General features: G+C 37.2%; 1 long non-coding RNA gene across 2 annotated transcripts; it reads left to right on the top strand.

Annotated features, from left to right (window-relative positions):
* Positions 1 to 1,979: 1,979 nt before the first annotated feature.
* Positions 1,980 to 10,034, top strand: LOC105712928 (uncharacterized). Of its 2 annotated transcripts, none has more exons than XR_001106457.3 (4): positions 1,980 to 2,043; positions 2,567 to 2,767; positions 8,849 to 8,988; positions 9,099 to 10,034. It is a non-coding gene; the product is annotated as an uncharacterized LOC105712928 (long non-coding RNA). The 2 variants fall into 2 exon arrangements; XR_001106456.3 differs by lacking the exon at positions 1,980 to 2,043 and adding an exon at positions 2,091 to 2,234.
* The last annotated feature ends 7,444 nt before the right edge of the window (positions 10,035 to 17,478 follow it).

Genomic DNA, 17,478 nt, shown 5'->3' with positions numbered 1-17,478 from the left:
CTCAAAGTTTATTTAAAAATATAAATAAACGTTTTTTATGCAGGTATGGCAAAAAGTGAAATAAAATGAACGATTCAAGTTCAGAGGGGTCAGGTGACTTTCCCAGAATCACATGGAAGACTCCAATCTTCCCCAACTCAGTCTGGTTCTCTTTCTGTTGCATTACGTGCTTAACAACTGTTCTTTAAAATAGTTTGTACCATAGATATTATTTACGTCCTTAGTATTTTTATGTTTCCCAATTACAATGTGAGTAATTTGATTCTTTCATCATTAATAGAAATTAGATGAGAAAAAATCTGTAAAGTTCTGAATTCAACTTTATAAAGTACATCAGAAATATTAAATATCTAGAATTATAGCATTTTGAAATTATGAAAAAATATAAATATTACAAAATCATTAATGGAATTCAGGTCCTTTACATTTTGTGGACTCTAAATATTCAGAAAAATTTTAGAAATTGATGTTCCTCAATGAGACACATGGACACCTGGGAGGAGAACAACACACACTGGGGCCTGATGTGGGGGAGTGGAGAGAGCATCAGGAAGAGCAGCTAAGGGATGCTGGGCTTAATATCTAGGGGATGGGTTGATCTGTGCAGCAAACCACCATGGCACACATTTGCCTATGTAACAAACCAGCACATCCTGCACATGTACCCAGGAACTTAAAATAAAAATTGATTAAAAAAGAAGAATAAAAATAGATATAAAAACAAATTGATGTTCCTAAAAGAAACAACAGATTCCTTTTAAAATGTACTTTTAGTATAACTAAGTACCTTTTCAAGTGGTTAATTTTTTTTTTTTTTTTTTTTTTTTTTTTGGAGACTGAGTCTCACTCTATCGCCAGACAACAGTGCAACCTCCAACTTCCTGGTTCAAGCAATTCTCATGCCTCAGCCTCCCATGGTTAAAAAATTCTAAAAGTCGATGGCTCGGTGGCTCACGCCTGTAATTCCAGCACTTTGGGAGGCCGAGGTGGGTGGATCACCTGAGGTCGGAAGTTGGAGACCAGCCTGACCAACATGGAGAAACCCCATCTCTACTAAAAATACAAAATTAGCTGGGCGTGGTGGTGCATGCCTGTAATCCCAGCTACTCGGGAGGCTGAGGCAGGAGAATAGCTTGAACCTGGGAGGGGGAGGTTGTGGTGAGCTGAGATTGCACCGTTGCACTCCAGCTTGGGCAACAAGAGCAAAACTTCATCTCAAAAAAATAAAAATTCTAAAAGTAAAGTAGTCAAGTGCTTAAGTAACATGAAGATCATATCTAAAGTTTAAATAAATGTTGAGTCATCCCAACAGGAACAAATCATAAAGAAAATGTAACAAATATATCAAATTGGGTAAAATGAATTCTATAGTCATGATGTACTCACTGAAACATTGTTCGTGGGTTTTTTTGTTTTTGTTTTTTTCCTGATTCTTACCGAGTCTACATATTTCTTTTTAATTTTTTCTTTTTATGTTTCCCAAGTTTACAATTCACATAAAATACCCATTGAAGCAGACAAAAAAAGTGAAACAAATATTTCACAGCTCTCCGGAGATTTGAATGGGTTTTTACAATAAAAGCTTGATTACTCAAAAGAGCACAGGAGTGCCTGAAACCTGACATTAGGAACAGACAGCAGGCAGTTCTAAAGGTTCCAAAGGAGACTCAGAACCTTGCGGAGTTGATTCAGTGTCTCTTCAATCCTGGTACCCAGGCCAAGCACCAAACCAGGAAGAGTCCAAACAGCTCTGGACATGGCTATGGTGGCCAAACAAACCAAAAAAAAAAAAGTCGCTTGGAAAAGATGTGCAAGGTTGTGGTTTCCTGATAAATTAAGATGACCTAGGCAGTACCACAGGGTTTGCTTCATTACATTATTGTGAAATTTGGACTCAAATAGAATGAGGCAAACCCACAAGTTAAAGTGTTTTTAAAGTGGCTCAATAATCACTTTGAAAACAGAACACCCTTTCAGTCAGCATGACGGGAACTTTGATCAACAAATACCCATGAGCCACAACCCATCTTTTGTGAACTAGTAGTAAGTATCGAGGCGGGGGCGGGCTTGCAGTGCACTGAATGCTCTTCTTTTATCATGAAAGCTGGTGGTTTTGTGTTATGTTATACATTTTTCAGAGATTCAGTAGGAAACTTGCACCCAGTGAAGGATTTATAAAGGTTAAAGAGATAACACAAAGCTACTTTATCTCTTCTAAAAAAAAAAAATCAAAGGTATTAAATTTTTTCTACTTCCCCATTTTGTTTCCTCATTAAGAATTAGCTGCCAAAAATATTATCCCCATCCGGGCACAAGGTCAGTTGGAATACATTTTTCTTCTCATTTTCATCTTCTGGATTCCTTGATGATCTGATTTTGTACAAATTCATGCTGCAGAGATAAGGGTTGATTGGCTACAAACCAGGGGTCTCTGTAGAATGGGAATGGGAAACAGAGAGAGAGGAAGAGGAGGAATACTACAAACCATCTTACCTTTTGAAAATGTGATCGCTGTATTTACAACATTGGCTCACCTTTCCTTATGCTGTCCATAAATTTTGTGCAGGTATAAGGTCATCCTACACGTGTCATTTGGGCCAGACCAAGGCTGCTCTCACGGAGAACTCAGACCACAGCTTGGGAACCATTCATCTACCAGAGTCACATGACTTCAAATGACTCCTCTAGGGACTGCCTGCTGTGCTGGGGTATCAGCTCTTCCTCTGAATTCCCAATCCATTTCTTGAGAACTACTGTTTCTAATAAGGTACTGTTTCTAATACCCTTCCAACGATGATTTATTCATTCATCCATACATTTAAAATATAGACTTCTTTTTAGCATCTACCATGTTGAAGATCCTCCTCTAACAGTAGGAATATATCATTGAATAGAACAAAGTCACTGATTTCATGGTGTTTACATTCCAAGGGGGAACTAGTCCTTCTTAGAATAGAACACCATATAAAGTTGTAACATAGCAAGTGAAAGTGCTCTGGCCAAGGCTGAGACCACAGTCTACCATGAGCTCTTTGCATTGTGAAGAATGAATATTTCTTAAGCACATAACTGTGTGCCACACGTTGTGCAAAGTCCTAAAATATATTTTCTTCCTCATCGGATGGGAAGTTGAGTAAGAGGCTTTCTGAAGTGTCTGTTAAAACCCAGACTATTTGGTTGTCCACTTTAGCATGTAGTGGATTATCTGCACATTTTTGCCTAGAGATCACTTAATTTGTGGCATAGAAAAACTCTATGTTCAAGAGATCTCTTGATATAACTTGGATTTGGTGGAGAACGACGAGGGGTTTCTAATAAGACGTGTAATGCAGTAGAAAGATCTGGGCCTAGGTTCAAATCCCATTGTTTCCCACTAACCGGAGCTTCCTCAGTAAGTTGGGGTTAATTCATTTCTTCTAGTATTACTGTAAGAATTACACTGATTTTATTTAACAAATTTTTATGAGGTGCCTGTGGTGTACTAGGCACTGACCTTGCTACTGTGGCTATAATAATAATAAACAAGACATATAAAAGTTGCTGCTCCATAAGGTGATCTACCCTTGACCTTGCCCTTCTGTTTCCTCTGTCTTCCTTTTTTTTAGAGGGGAAGAAGGTCATGTGGGAATCAGTTAAATCATTTGTGAGTAGTAGACAAGTACCAGCTTTGTGGGAAACCCTCTAGCCTTCTCTAGGTACACCCTGACAATCTCAGAACTGATCAGGTAAAGCCAGCTCTGAGATAGACCCTTCTGTGGCCTGTCAGGAGAGCAGAGCAGGAAGAGTAGAATCCAGGCAAACCTGTTATCTGGACTGGCAGGAATGGGAAGAAGCATTTCCAGATCCCAGCTGAACAGCCAAACCATCACCTATGTTCAAAGGGCTTCCTATTGAATGAATTTGAAAATGATTTGCAAACTTTAAACAATGTCTTTAGTTTAAAAGCACTAAACATTAAAAAAAAAAAAGTCATTAGATTCTCCTTTAGCACCTCCTCACCCTCACCATTCTTTTCTTTCTCAGCGTTACTGTTCTAAGCACTCAATAGTATTCAATATCTTACACACTTTTAAGAAAATCTTAGACACAAGAAAAAAGTTTATTTGTAAGGTGAGTTAACCTTTGTTTTTAAAAAATGGGTTGGGTCATATATAAACCTTACAAAAGGTTAATGCATAACACACAAATATAGTTCAATTTCCTTTTTATGTGATTAGAGAAACTTATCTACAGAGTTGTCTATGACATCTTCAAAGGAGGTGATGATAAGAATAATACAGTTCATGCGGTTCAATGGTTCCTTAAATTAAAGAACACCGGATACATTAGTGTGATTTCTCTTTCCTCTTTCAAATTCTGTATTTACCACTCCATGCCCTCCAGGTTAGCTGAGTTTAGAGCTCTGGAATAAGGACTAGTTGAATTTGCTGAAATTTTTTAATATGCCTAGCACAGGGGCCAAAGGAAAACTTCCCTTCCACTCTCTGAAGGTTCACTGAAAATCAGCTGGCAATAGGCAGATTAGTAGGAAAAATGGCATACCAATTACTAGTATCCACGAGAGGGAATCACAGAGTGATTGCCTCATACCCCGTGGGGTAGAGAGGTTTATATACCCTGCATCTTAAGGGAAAGGGAAATGGAGACATATAGGTGATTTTATGGGGGCAGAAAACAATTTTTAGGGGAATTCACTGGGTGTGAAGAACATACAATGGCCTGGGACAAAGTCTGTTGGGCCTGCAGAGTGGACAATGGTTTGTGACAGAGTCTGTCCAGGAGTGTTGACAGATTTCAGTCTTCCTTCCTGCGATAGGAGATGAGTTAATGGAAACTCAGGGAAGAAACTAAGGTAATTGTTTTTTTTTTTTCTTTGGTGGGTCCAGACCTTTGGCAGATAAGGAAACTTCAGAGAACGAATTTATCCTGTGCTTTCAGAGACAGGAAGGGGAGGAGGTCAGGGAGACCTTGAGGCTGCCTCTGTTCAGCTTGTCAAAGTGCCATATTTAAGAGTATCACTTTCTGAGCCCAACACTAGAAACATGAACACGTTAACATTTAAGTTAAAAGGGAGAGAGAGAGATGAACTGAGTGAAGTGCATCGTAATCCTTCCTGAGGTTAAGCTCATGATAATCGGCTCTCAGGCGATTCTGTTGACCCTCCAAGTGTCAGGGAGATGTCTTTACTGCTCTTCCTAAGAGAACTTAGAGATACTGTGGCAGGGCAGGAAACTAGAAGCAGATAGCAATGTGGACAATCCGACTTTGTTGGGAAATGACTAACCTGAATACAATGGAGTTCAACATCTGCAGATAGTTTCTGGTTGTTGGCTTTTATCGGTTTTTATATCCGTGTGGAGTGGTGGGGCTGTGATTTAGAAATCTGATGGACTGTGAATTATATTTTTCACCTTTTAGTTTAAGGATTGAATATGACACCATTGGGTGAAAGAGCACATCAGTTGGATTTAACTTTTTTTTTTAATGTGACTGAGAGAAAGTGCATCAGCTGTATTTTGTATGTATTCAGGTTTCAGAGTGCTGTTTCAGGAACAAGTGTCTTTGTTTTATGTCAAATTCTGGGCCTTTTTCAGCAGAAATGAATCGAAGAGAATCAGAGAAATGTGAGTTCACTTTTTTAAAGGAAACAGAGGAGAATCTGGAGTCAGAGCTTTTAGTACAGAGTTTCATATTGATGAGAGCTGTAGCTGCTTCCTAGAATTCTCAGGAGTTAATTACAACCAGATTTGTTTTTGTGGCATTCACATCCCATCCATTTGTCCAATGCTCATCCACTCTTCCAACTTCTCCATCTCCATGGACATCATTTCTTTTTTCCGATGATAACCACACAGGAAAACAATAGACTCAACTTAGAAACATCAAAACAGTCAAAGCTGTCTTTCTGAAAACAAGGCCCTCCATCCCTTTGCTTTCCCTGAAAACTCCCTGAATGATGTTTTTCCTATGTTGAGCTCTTCAAGATCCGTATTCCTAGACACTGAGCCAAAAATAATGGGCTTGCTTTTCCCTATGTGGGACCTTGCCCTATGACCTAAGCTGCCCACACAACCACTGAGCAATAATCCTGTTGGCCTCTTAGAGGGAAATGATGAAAACAAGAAATCGTCCCTCCAACTTGAGGGTTTCTTTTTCCCATAAGTCTTAAAGTTAATGAGAGCAGTAGGAATGCCTTGTGGCTTTAGTATAAATATAAAAACTATTAATTGTAACAATAGAGAAGAATTCATAATTCATAATCATTTCCATCTTTCATGTCGAATATTTCAGGGTTTGGAAAAAAAATTTGCATTGATTTTTTTCCCTGTAGACTAAATTATCCACAAGTATTACATATCACTAAATTAACAGTAGTCAGAATTGTATGTTCAGCATAAACACCAAAGTATATAACTGTGAATATTTCTACAAATACAGTGGTTAAAAAGGTAATTTTGTTCACATGAATCAATGAGTTTCAGAAGTAAAGGTGTCAATTCAAATAAACTCTACTAAAACCCTCCCCTTTGTGCCTCTTCAAGAATCAAGAATCAAGAATCAAGGCTATAATTCTTAATACCTGCATGTTCTTTGGGAGGTTACTTAACTTTTATTTCTTCAGTTTTCTCATCTGTGAAATGGAGCTACTGGTTTCTACTGCACAGAGGTATTATGAGAAGTACAAGTATTAGAACAATGCCTGCAGTATGGCAAGAGTTCAATGCTAACTATCACATTTATTTAAACTTCCTAATTCACATTGTAACTTCTGTGCCTAAAATGAAGATCCAGGAATAAAGAAATCTCTGAAACAATTTCTTAACTTCAGCACCATTGGCATTTTGGGCTGAATAACTTTTTGCTATGGGGGCGCTTTTCTGTGCATTGCAGATGTTTAGCAGCCTCTACTTAGCAGGTGCCAGGAGCATCTTCCCCATTTCCGTCATGACAACCCTATATGTCTTCAGACATAGCCAAATGTCCTCTGGGAGAATGAGGGAAGGGACAGAGGCAAAACTGCCCTGACAAGGACTCTAGAATATTCAAAAATTTAAAACATATGTCTAAAGTAGATTTGCTTTATCAATGGCATTGCCCAAACATTGCTTAGAGAGATTCAGCATCTATTTCTTTTTTTAAAAAATAACAATTTCTGATAGGACAATTTAGTTACAATTTTAGGGGAAAAGGTGAAATAAGAAAACAAAAGGGAAAGAAGGGAGAGAGAAAGGAAGAGAAAACAGGCGGGAAGGAAGAAAAGGAGAAGGAAAAAGGAAGGAAGAAAAAAGAGAGAAAGACACTTAATTGTACAAGAAGAATGCCCTATCACTTAACTAGAGACCAGGTCCTCTCTTCCTGTAGGCTACAACAATTTCCAAGTTTTTCTTCGCTAATGCATAGTAACTGAAATCTAGAAGCTTTCTCTACAATGCATTTGCCTTAAAAGATTAAGGAGAATCCCATTAGATGGTTGGTGGCCTGTGTTTTGTTATGTAGGGCATGTGGGCTAACTTAAAGATTAGCCACTCCTTTTAGTGCTCACTTCTGAAATGGATTTTGTTGGAGGGAGAAAAACAAGAAAGATAAAAAAAGAACTGGAAATGCCCATTCATTCTGTTCATGAAAATTGCTTTTAGTATTTATTTACCTCCAGGTCTTTGTTAGACAGGACCTTCGTTATTGTCTTGCTCATCTATTTTTATTCCTTTTAACAAAAACTCACATTTTCTTCTAATCACTATAATATAGTTTAAATCAACCTTCCTAGTGCTCAGGTTGGTGTCAATAAAGCAAACTTGGCAGTTTAGCTTTTAAAAACTGATAAGAAGAACAGCTCAGATTTAATTCTAACCAGCAAAATGTGACTCTGATTCCTAAAAATCCCCAATACATCCTTCAGGCAAATATAAATGTATATCTTAAAATATATTAAATAGTCCAGCCCAAACTCAGTGCTAATTCGGAAAACATCAGCCTAACATCCAAGAGTAACTAAAAACAAGGCAAATTTTTCTTTCATATTCCTTAAAAATGCCAGGAGGGAAATTATGTTCATAATGCATATGAACAAAACAAATTGAGGGAGTTGGTTGGTTTGTAGAATAATGAAATATGGAACTATTCTCAGAGTCAAATAGTTACATGAAACTTTTATCAGAAAGGAAGATAATTTTCATTGTCTTTCTAGTGAGTAGCTTGGCTATGTATGATTCTTCTAAGCTTTTATGACTGTTTGTAGCAAGATGAAGTAAGAAAAGTTGGGAATCAATTCAGCTGCTTTCTTTCCTTTTTTTTTCCTTTTTGAGAAAGGGTCTCACTCTGTCATCCAGGCTGGAGTGTAGTGGCATGACCACAGTGGCAGCTTCGACCTCCCAGACTCAAGTGATCCTCCTGCTTCAGCCTCCTGAGTAGCTGGGACTACAGACATGCACCACTGTACCTGGCTAAGTTTTTTATTTTTTGTAGAGACAGGGCCTCTCTGTGTTGCCCCAGGCTGGTCTCTGACTCCTGAGTTCAAGGGATCCTCCCCACCTCGGCCTCCCAAGCCACTACTCTCATTCAATTCCATTCAACTCTTCCATTACATTCAATTCCAGTTAGCTTTGCCTTCTGTGTTCTCTGAAAGCATGAGGAAGATGCCAACCTCTATTTAATACTATATTTTTAATGGCTTTCAAAAATCACATAAGTGGTTAAAAGTCCAGAGGGACGCCACATCAGTGTTCACAACCTATTAACTTTTAACACATTCTCCCATGTGTGCCTTGTGCTTTGAAAGATTTGTCTTAAAATGCAATTAGTCTTAAACACTGCATTCATTATAATAATGTCATTTTCTTTTTTTCAGAGTTTTTGTTCCATGTGAGATACCCATGCCACTTTAAAAACAAACTATCCTGACATCTAATTACTTTGTGAATGATTTTAACATCAATAACAATGGAAATGGAAGAATTTTTGAAGCAGTATTAGTTCCACAGCTTTCATGTAAGATGCCAAGGTTTTGGCATCCTCAGATTGGCAATGATATTGGATAACTTCTAAGATATTAGATAACTTCTAAGGTCTTTCTGAAATTGTGTGATTCTTTTCTCTAGGATCCTACTTCTGGAAAATAAGATTAATACCACTACTACTGATAATAAGACATAAAGATTTTTAATGGAAATAAGAGTATCTTCAAAAGATGGATGGACATTGAGTGCCACTGTGTGACAACATTCTATAATAAGATATAATAAGATCCTTTCCTTAGAAAATGGGGCAAATTCAGATGAAATGAAAGAAAGATTTCAAGGCTTCAGTGGAATATGCTTATATTGGGAACTGTATTAGTTAAGACTAGGTTTGGTTGCATGTGACAGAAAACCCAATGTAGTCACTCATACAGGATTAAAGCATGTCCTCATATGAAAGTCTAGAGATGGTATGTAGCTCTGGGTGTCAGGGATCAAGACTCCTTTTAACTGGGAACCCAGCTTCCCATTCCAAAGATTGCTTCGTATTCAAAATAGCTGCTGGGGCTCCAGGCATAGGGTCCACCTTCCAGCTAGAAGAACAAGGAACCCAAAAGGAGCATATTCTCCCCTTTAAGGATGTTTTCATAAATTGAATAGGATATTTCATAGGCATCTCATTGGCCAGACTGGTTAGAACTTAGTAATTGGCCACAATCAGCTGGAAAGAAGGCTGGCAAATAGAATATTTAAGGTGGTTGTTGTAATCAGCTAAAAAGTCATGAGTTACATAATGTATAGAAAAGGAGACCAAGCATGGAATGACAATTAGCAGTATCTGTGTATCATTCTTCCAAGCAAATACATAGAAATTTTTTTAAAAATCTTTACTCCAAGATTCACTTAGCTTTGGTAGAATGAAGAATCAGCATCTACATACCTAGTCAATACAAAGGAGTTGGCATTCTTTTGACGAAATGTTGAGTCAAGCTGCATAGGTACAATCAATAGACACACCTGTATCTTCAAACAACTAAAAATCTCAAACACCTGCTGATCACAGAAATGTGCAGAGAAAGGCACAGATTAACCTGATTAGTTAACCGAAAGGGTTGGACCTCTGTTTTTGTAGATGCATAAATTATATTTTTGGAGAAATCAGATCTTTAACAATCAAGGTAATAAAATCTGAACTCACCTTTCTAATAGAAAATTAAAACATGGATTTATCGGCCAGGTTCAGTGGCTCACACTTGAAATCCCAGCACTTTGGGAGGCTGAGGTAGACAGATCATGAGATCAGGAGATCAAGACCATCCTGGCCAACAAGGTGAAACCCTGTCTCTACAAAAATTACAAAAAATTAGCTGGGCATGGTGGTGCGTGCCTGTAATTCCAGCTACTTGGGAGGCTGAGGCAGGAGAATCGCTTGAACCAGGGAGTGGGAGGTTGCAGTTAGTTGAGGTTGCAGTGAGTCGAGATTGCTCCACTGCACTCCAGCCTGGCGACAGAGTAAGACTCCATCTCAAAAAATAATGATAATAATGATAATAACATGGATTTATCTAGTAATAGTAATATCTCAACTATTCATAAAGAATGAGGTGATCCACAGGAAAATCCTAGACATATACATAGCACTAACCAAAAATGAGGCATCTGTATTGTTTGCAGTGGTAATGTTAGAGCAGTATGAAATGTCCAGAACAGGTAAGCCCAAACAAACAGAAAGCAGATTAGAGGTTGCCAGGGACAGAGGGGAGCGGAGAATGACCATGACTGGCTAATAGAGTGGATTTCCTTTGGGAGCGATGGGTATGTTTTGGAACTAGATACAGGTGATGATTGTGCAGCAGCATGAATGTATTGAATGTCACTGAATTGTACACTTTAACATAGTTAATTCTGTGTTATGTGAATTTTATTACAATTAAAAAAATGAGTTAGGGCAGCATGTACCTACCACACTCTAGAATGACTGTTACATAAAATGTTTGACATAAACATACAAATGCAGAAAGATTTATACTAAAAGAGCCAGCTATCCAACACTGCCCATTCCCAAACATGTGAAATTGTCTGGTTTAACATAGTACCATCAGACTTAAAACAAGAGTGTTTCTAGATTGAGGAGTTTTCAAACTTAAGAGTTCAAATATCTAGTTAGAATTAAATCAGTACAGTGTGACCCAGAAAAGTGAGATGAAGCCGACAAAACAAAACAATTAGTTTAAATATCAGGAGATGTTGCCTAATGGTGAAGTCAACTATATTCTGAAAAGAGCAGCCAAAGAAAGTTATCCAAATCTTATAATTTGGGTCATTAAAACGGATCTGAAAAAAAAAGAAAAAGGATCTGGAAAATACTCTCTCTACACTAATTTTATACTGGCGCGGGCAGGATACAATGACAGAATGGGTGTTTTAGTTTCTGAGGCCAATTGCCAATGGTTCTGGCTTTATTGTACATAAAACCTCAGATTCTTTCAGTAACTTCTACTGAAGAATTTATTTTGTGGAGAATTTGAAACACAGAAGATGAAAGACATTTCAGGAAAAAAAAAATCACCTCAAATTAAATTCCTAAAACAAATCAAATTTATATTACTGTCATATAAATATTTTTAAAGTCTTTGGTCTTGGCATAGATTAATTCTGTGTTTTAACTCATTCCTCTGGTCACTTTAAATTAAAAGCCCAAATAATGATGTTATATAGGGTGAGTAATATTTCAAGTCACATAAATATATGACATCACCAGCTCTCCCCATGGATAAACACACTGAAGGAAAATAATGTAAAAAGGAGGGAAGAAAGAGATTAATTATGTAACTTGCCCAAAGTTGTGTAGCTGGTAAGCTGTGATTCTGGGCTAAGCCCTTAAATAGTTTGAACATCAACCACTTAGGCATTCTGTCTTCTGGAACATAATAAATATGAACACCTAGCTATATCTAGATGATCAGAGAAGGCTTCCTGGTAAAGATGCAGCTCCCAATACAAATCTTGCAGGACAAGATTGTATCCAGTTCAATGGATGAAGAAGAGGTAGAAGTCAGGCCCAGAACAGGGAATAACATGAGCAAATATTCCAACCTGTAAAACAGTATGGTATGTCCAGATAATCACAATGCATTGTGTGTTATTGGCTTTGAGACAGAAAATAGTTAAGTTTGGATTTATGAAGGAGAGTCAGATTGTAGACGACTTTTATGTTGTGCAATGAAGCTTGCATTTTATTCAAGAGATAAGAGGCTGCTGAAAGAGGAAATTTAAAGGTCTTTAGATAGATTCCTTTGATGATAGCATGGAGAATGTGAAGTTGGGGTAAGGCAAGATTGGAATTGAGACAGTCAGCTGGGGACTATTCCAATAGTTTGGGTGAAAAAAAGACAAGGATATAAATTATGGTGCTGAAAGGTGGGAACAAATTAAGGAGCATATGGGAGGTAAATCAGTATGACACATCGAATATAGGAAATGAGCAAATATAAAGAATAATTGTCAGGTTTTTCTGATGGTGGCAACTTGGATAATATAGAAAAAGGAGCAGGTGGGGCTGAGATGAATTCGGTTTGGAGTATTGTGAGTTTGAGGGGGTCTGTAAAACATCCAACTAGAGCTGTCTGGCAACCTCTGGGTCTGCAAATTTAAAATTCAAGGAAAAGTTCAGGACCAGAGCCACGGATTTGTGAGTCATCCATTCACTCACTGAACAAACATTCATAGGAAAAAAAAAAAAAAAAGCTTGCTTCAAGAGCAAGGAGGACCTTTTAAGTCCTATTAAGGAATTTCAGCCTTTCCTATAGTTAGCAAGGAGTGAATGATGAGATTAAGCAGCAGAAAAATAAGTTCAAACTCACATTTTCAAAAGATCACTCTGACAAATATATACACATAGTAGCTAGCCCAAGTAGGGAGAAGATAGGCCAGGGAAAGTGCATAGAATAACATGAGCAGCAACTCTAGGAGGGAAACTTCAGATCATCAACATGGGCAAAGAGAGGAAAATCCACAGAGGAGACCAACCTGGAAAGATTGAGAGGGGTGGTAATGTATCATGGACACCTAGGCAGTAGGGTACCAAGAAAGATAAAGTAGTCGACAAGTCAAGTAAATCAAAGTGAGAGGCACCGTAAGATAAATAGTGCGTTGTGTCCATGGTGCCAAATGATAAGAATTTCGCTGGTGACTTTTGCAAAGTTGCAATGAATGGAGGAGTGAATAGTGAATGAGAAAAATGTAAATTCAAACCGCAATAAAATACTACCTCACACTTGTTAGAATGACTTTTATCAAAAAGAAGAACTACAAGCATTGATGAGGCTGTGGAAAGTCTTGGACACTGTTGGCAAAATATAAATTAGTTGCAGCCATTGTGGAAAATAGTATATAGATTCCCTTCAAAATAAAAATAGATCCAGCAATCTATTGATTCGGTAGTCATACTTCTGGATGTACATCCAAAAGAATTGAAATTGGTATGTTGAAGGGATATCTTCACTCCTATGTCCATTGCAACACTATTCACAATAGCCAAGTTTTGGAATCAACCTCAATGTTCATCAGCTGATGAATGGTAAAGAAAATATGCTATATATATACACAATAGCATACTATCCAGCCTTGAAAAAAAATCCTGTCATTTGTGACAACATGGATGAACCTGGGGGAGATTGTACTAAGTAAAACAAGTCAGGCACAGAAAGACAAATACCACATGATCTCACTTATATGTGACATCTAAAAAAGTTGAACTCAGAAGTAGAGAGTAGAATGGTGATTACCAGAGGCTGAGGATGGGAGGAGAAGGAGGGAATGGAGAGTTGTTAGTCAAACAATATAAAGTTTCAGATTGATAGGAGGAATAATTTTGAGATCTATCATACATAATAATGTATTGTATATTTCAAAATAACTAATAACTAAGTAAATTACAAATGTCTCACCACAAAAAAAATAAGTGAGGTGATGAATATTTTAATTAGCCTGATCTAATCACTTCACATTGCTTACATATATCAAAACATCATATTGTGCCCCCATGTATATATACAATTGTGATTTTTCAGTTAAAAGTATTATTAATTTTTAAGGCCAGGCACAGTGGCTCATGACTGTAATCCCAGCACTTTGGGAGGCCCAGGTGGGTGGATCACATGAGGTCAGGAGTTTGAGACCAGCTTGGCCAACATGGTAAAACGCCGTCTCTACTAAAAATACAAAAATTAGCTGGGTGTGATGGTGTACACCTGTAATCCCAGCTACTCAGGAGGCTGAGACATGGGAATTGCTTGAACCTGAGAGGTGGAGATTGTAGTGAGCTGAGTTGAGACCCTGTCTAAAAAAAAAAAAGATAATATTAATTTTTTAAAGAAAGAGTACGAACTACTATAACTACTCTTTAAAGAAGCATCATCTTAATAGAAAGAAGAGAGCCAAAGGATGTTTTTCTTAAGACAAAAAAGACTTGGGCATTTTTATAGACTGAGAAGAAGGAAGCTAAAGATAAAGAAGACTGATAAGGAAGCAGGACAAGGAGTTGGCCTTAAACATACTGACTTCTTGCCTTACTGCAACTTTTCAGACCTAAATTATACAATATCTTTCCAATATAAAAAAGATTTGTATTTTTCGAGATTTCAGCTAAATGGGTTTGAGCTAAATGGGCTTAGCATGGATATACCATATGGATATTTGAGCTAAATGGGCTTAGCATGGATATATCCATTTGGATCTATCACAAACTAATCCTTGTTTTGGACTCTGGATTCCAAGTCTTCTTATTTGTACTTCTCTTTGGCATTTGTTAAATGTTTTTGGCCTGCTTCTGTTCAGGGGCATCCATGGGTCTGATGGATGTGTTGCTTTGCCTCCTTTCAGACTTTTCCCTGCTCAAAGTCACTGCAAATCCCAGACACCTTCCATGGTAGCCTGCTTCCCACAACTTGAAACGTTGTTTTACGTTAATGTTTGCCTAGGGTTACTAGTTTACAACAAATGTGAAAAAATGCTAGTACTTGCTGACGGTATCATGGATGAATTTCCGAAGAGAAAATCTGACAGAGGGAGGACTCCTTCCACAGATGCAGCACCACAGTCTTCTTTCTGTGAAGACCTGGGATTGCTGAATGTGGGAGGACTGGGGGCTCTGTAGGTTCTGAATATCTGGCTGTGGTGATGGTGGTGGAAGTAGAAATGAAAGTCCCCACAGTTGTTTTTATTGGTGAAATAGAAAGTCATTTTATTCTTTTATATATATATATTTTTTTATTTTTTATTTATTTATTTATTTTTATATTTTTTTTTAATTTTTTTTATTTTTTATTTTATAGAACAAAAATGACAAAGATGTTAGAATTATTGAGCAAAGATTTTAAAGCAGTCATAATAAAAATGCTTCCTGTATTTTACTTGCAAACACATACGAAACAAATTAAAAAATAATCTCAGCCAAGAAATTAAAATATATAAAAGAAATGAATGGAAATTTTAGAACCGAAACTTACAATAACCAAATAAAAAATTTAAGAAGATAAGCAGGAAAAAACTATAAACACATCCTCAGGGACTTGTAAAAAAAAAAAAAAAAAAAAAAAAAGTCATTTTATTCATGAAGGAGAATAGAAAGCTCAGAAGCAGTACAAAATGTAAAAGAAAAGGAATGGAGGAAAGGAAAAAGGGTCTTTTAAAGAAGGGTCACTGTGGACTGAGCATCAAATTCTTAGTGACCTTAAAGAGGTGTGTATTCTATTAAAATAATTCTTATTTCCTTTTGCTCACTTCACAATATTATTTTGATTGTTATGTTGATTTGAGAGTTGGCCACATGGGGCCTCGTGATTATTTGGGCTTAACATGGTAAAATTAAAAGGGGTAAATTTGTCATTTTCTTCTTTTCTTTAAAAAAAAATTATTTTACAGGCAGACAAGCTGCAAAGTTTCATACAGTTGCATGGCCATCATGGAAACTGGAAAAGTTAGAACAAATAGACCAAGCCTGAGGGAATTTACTGAACTCTGGGGCTCCCTTCCAAGTATAGTGATCAGCAATCCAAATTAAACTCACTAAGGTGTCCTGAAAAACATGGGGTCAATGAGAGATAATGTTAATCTGGAACACAGCCACTGAATTGGCACTAAACCCCAAGCCAGTGAGTGGAGAATAAGAAACAAGTTATGGCTCCAGGGGCCTGGCAAGAGTGAAGAAGGGAAAAGTCTACAGAAAAAGTAATAGTTCAGGGAAGACTTTATCTTAGCAGGTGCAGAAGAAGGGATGCAGGTAAATCCACCTAAACGGACTGGGCAGGCTTGCTGTTGATTCTAGGAAAAGCCTGCTGTTCAGCCATTCTGCCTCTTTGTATAGATGAGGCTACTTATACAGCTTCAGACTTAGGATTGGGTTGCAAAGGAGGTGGGAACATGCAGACACCAAAATGTGCTGCATCTCTCTCTGTCTCTCTGTATCCTCCTACCCACATGATGTCCACTGCCCTTTTTGCAGAACTGCATTCTTATTTGGTGATATCCCATGTCTTGGACCTTTGCCAATTATCTCTTCTTTGCCTTATTTAAAACATTCTCTTTTTATTCCACTGTATAGTCCCTCAAGGTCTTGCCAAAGGCCTGATTAGAAAGAAAATTAAAAAAAAATAAATAAATAAACAGAAAATAAATGAGTCTAAAGGCTGATATCCCTGTGGGTTAATCCTCCTAGATAACACCGACATTTTAACAAATGCTTTTAGTGCTAAAGTGGAAATACGGGGGAAAGCTTTTAGGCATTGGCCAGGTGAATGGAATAGCTGTTTTTCAAAACATTTATTAAATGTGTGTACTTCTCAAATGAAGCCATGCAGATTGTTGCCTAATTTGTAGCTCTAGTCTGTGCATCTTCCATCTCTCTCTCTCTGTATTTCTCTTTCTCTCCTTCTGTTTCTCCCTTTCTTTCTCTCTCTCTCTGCCTCTGTATCTCTATTGCCTTATCTCTCTCTTTTCAGTGAGATATACTTCTTCTCTGACATACAAAAGTATTGAATTACTGTATAATCTTCAGTATTCCCACATAGATTTTATGAGGATGGAGGCATGGTAAAATCTCCCACCACAACAGATTTTAAAATTTCTCCTTATATTTGTGTAAATTTTGCTTTATATATCTTGAAGTTATATTATTCGGTGCATATAAGTTTATATCTTTCCAATATATCTTTTCACTTCTTTCATGGGATACAAAATATCTTATCATTATATGGTAACATTATTTATTTGTAGTAATATTATTTTATCTGATAATTATATAGCTACACCAGCTACATATTTATAGTATTTGCTTAATATATTCATTACTTATTGACACATAACAAATTGCCCTTAACAAGTGGTGGCTCAAAACAATAATTCATATTTATTATCCTCTCAGATACTGTGGGTCAGTAATTCTGGAGAGACTTAGTTGGGCAGTTCCGGCTTGGGGTTGGAGTTAAGGTGTTGGCTGAGAATAGTTATTTGAATGCCTGAT

This window comes from Aotus nancymaae, unplaced genomic scaffold (assembly GCF_030222135.1).
Source record: "Aotus nancymaae isolate 86718 unplaced genomic scaffold, 86718_ANA_hifiasm-v0.15.2.pri h1tg000008l, whole genome shotgun sequence".
NCBI lineage: Eukaryota > Metazoa > Chordata > Mammalia > Primates > Aotidae > Aotus > Aotus nancymaae.
The sequence above is the reverse complement of the archived record's forward strand: the minus strand, read 5'-3'. Positions and strand labels throughout refer to the sequence as shown.